Raw genomic sequence first — 3,074 nt, 5'->3', positions numbered from 1 at the left:
TGCGCTGGCTGAGTAAAGGAAAAGCAAGCTGGTGACAGAATCAGAGGAGGCCATCCAGGATGATCTCCTGCTTTACAACAACGTGCGCTGGCTGAGTAAAGGAAAAGCAAGCTGGTGACAGAATCAGAGGAGGCCATCAGGATGATCTCCTGCTTTACAACAACGTGCGCTGGCTGAGTAAAGGAAAAGCTCCAGAGCCATTCTGTCAGCTGCATGACCAGGTTGTGGGGTTTGTCAGAAAAAGCTAAATGAGGGCAGCAGCTGACCACCTTCGTATTCTGGAAATGTAGGAATTTCTCTCAGATGTTGCTTTTTTGGCGACATTCTGTAACTTAAACAGGTTAAATCTGTAGTTTCAAGGAAGAGGGAAAACAGTCGTGGACTTGAGACCTTTACTTGTAAGCTTGAGTTGTTGGATTTGGACTTGTCCTCTGGAAGGCTACTGCACTTCAGCACACTGAAGAAACGACAGGCAGAGGGACCAGGCCGATTTGGACTTGTCCTCTGGAAGGTTACTGCACTTCAGCACACTGAAGAAACGACAGGCAGAGGGACCAGGCCGATTTGGACTTGTCCTCTGGAAGAGGACAGCACACTGAAGAAACGACAGGCAGAGGGACCAGGCCGATTTGGACTTGTCCTCTGGAAGGTTACTGCACTTCAGCACACTGAAGAAACGACAGGCAGAGGGACCAGGCCGATTTGGAAGATTCCATCAAGCAGCCTAGGGACAACTTCTCCACCAGATTGGAAGACTACAGCATGCCTCAGGATATCATTTCGTTTTAATGTGATATTCTCACAGTCCGCCCTGGTGGATAATTCTCCTCCCTTGCTAAGAAAACAGTACCCTCGCTGGATAAGGCCGCAATTCAAAATGAGCTGATTGAATTCCATCGAGCCATCTGTTTGTTCTGTTGTTAAAGGATCAGGCTTATCGGGATCAGGCTTATCGGGATCAGGCTTATCGGGATCAGGCTTATCGGGATCAGGCTTATCGGGACCAGTTAATATCGGGACCAGTTAATATCGGGATCAGGTTTATCGGGACCAGGTTTATCGGGACCAGGTTTATCGGGACCAGGTTTATTGGGACCAGGTTTATCAGGATCAGGTTATCAGGATCAGGTTATCCGATACAGACATTCAGATAGAGACATCTCCTTTTTTTCTTTCCATTATTGTTTTATGTAGGATGCTATGTACTGTACATGCCTTCACCCCCACATAGCCTAGCTCATATTATTGTTTTATGTAGGATGCTACATTTCTGGACAATTGTAAATAGGCCTAGAAAAAAAAATCCCTCTTCAATTCGGCCATTTTGCCTTCTTGTGGAAGATGCTGTTCAGCCACATAGCCTAGCTCAGCCAGTTAAGTTATTTATATGGGCCTTCGCCCCCACATAGCCTAGCTCAGCCAGTTAAGTTATTTATATGGGCCTTCGCCCCCACATAGCCTAGCTCAGCCAGTTAAGTTATTTATATGGGCCTTCGCCCCCACATAGCCTAGCTCAGCCAGTTAAGTTATTTATATGGGCCTTCGCCCCCACATAGCCTAGCTCAGCCAGTTAAGTTATTTATATGGGCCTTCGCCCCCACATAGCCTAGCTCAGCCAGTTAAGTTATTTATATGGGCCTTCGCCCCCACATAGCCTAGCTCAGCCAGTTAAGTTATTTATATGGGCCTTCGCCCCCACATAGCCTAGCTCAGCCAGTTAAGTTATTTATATGGGCCTTCACCCCACATAGCCTAGCTCAGCCAGTTAAGTTATTTTATATGGGCCTTCGCCCCCACATAGCCTAGCTCAGCCAGTTAAGTTATTTATATGGGCCTTCACACCCACATAGCCTAGCTCAGCCAGTTAAGTTATTTATATGGGCCTTCGCCCCCACATAGCCTAACTCAGCCAGTTAAGTTATTTATATGGGCCTTCGCCCCCACATAGCCTAACTCAGACAGTTAAGTTATTTATATGGGCCTTCGCCCCCACATAGCCTAACTCAGCCAGTTAAGTTATTTATATGGGCCTTCGCCCCCACATAGCCTCAGACAGTTAAGTTATTTATATGGGCCTTCGCCCCCACATAGCCTCAGACAGTTAAGTTATTTATATGGGCCTTCGCCCCCACATAGCCTAACTCAGCCAGTTAAGTTATTTATATGGGCCTTCGCCCCCACATAGCCTAACTCAGACAGTTAAGTTATTTTATATGGGCCTTCACCCCCACATAGCCTAACTCAGACAGTTAAGTTGTTTTATATGGGCCTTCGCCCCCACATAGCCTAACTCAGCCAGTTAAGTTATTTGTATGGGCCTTCGCCCCCACATAGCCTAGCTCAGCCAGTTAAGTTATTTATATGGGCCTTCGCCCCCACATAGCCTAGCTCAGCCAGTTAAGTTATTTATATGGGCCTTCGCCCCCACATAGCCTAGCTCAGCCAGTTAAGTTATTTATATGGGCCTTCGCCCCCACATAGCCTAGCTCAGCCAGTTAAGTTATTTATATGGGCCTTCGCCCCCACATAGCCTAGCTCAGCCAGTTAAGTTATTTATATGGGCCTTCGCCCCCACATAGCCTAGCTCAGCCAGTTAAGTTATTTATATGGGCCTTCGCCCCCACATAGCCTAGCTCAGCCAGTTAAGTTATTTATATGGACCTTCACCCCACATAGCCTAGCTCAGCCAGTTAAGTTATTTTATATGGGCCTTCGCCCCCACATAGCCTAGCTCAGCCAGTTAAGTTATTTATATGGACCTTCACCCCACATAGCCTAGCTCAGCCAGTTAAGTTATTTATATGGGCCTTCGCCCCCACATAGCCTAACTCAGCCAGTTAAGTTATTTATATGGGCCTTCGCCCCCACATAGCCTAACTCAGACAGTTAAGTTATTTATATGGGCCTTCGCCCCCACATAGCCTAACTCAGCCAGTTAAGTTATTTATATGGGCCTTCGCCCCCACATAGCCTCAGACAGTTAAGTTATTTATATGGGCCTTCGCCCCCACATAGCCTAACTCAGCCAGTTAAGTTATTTATATGGGCCTTCGCCCCCACATAGCCTAACTCAG

Source organism: Salvelinus namaycush, unplaced genomic scaffold (genome assembly GCF_016432855.1).
Source record: "Salvelinus namaycush isolate Seneca unplaced genomic scaffold, SaNama_1.0 Scaffold2152, whole genome shotgun sequence".
NCBI lineage: Eukaryota > Metazoa > Chordata > Actinopteri > Salmoniformes > Salmonidae > Salvelinus > Salvelinus namaycush.
The sequence above is the reverse complement of the archived record's forward strand: the minus strand, read 5'-3'. Positions refer to the sequence as shown.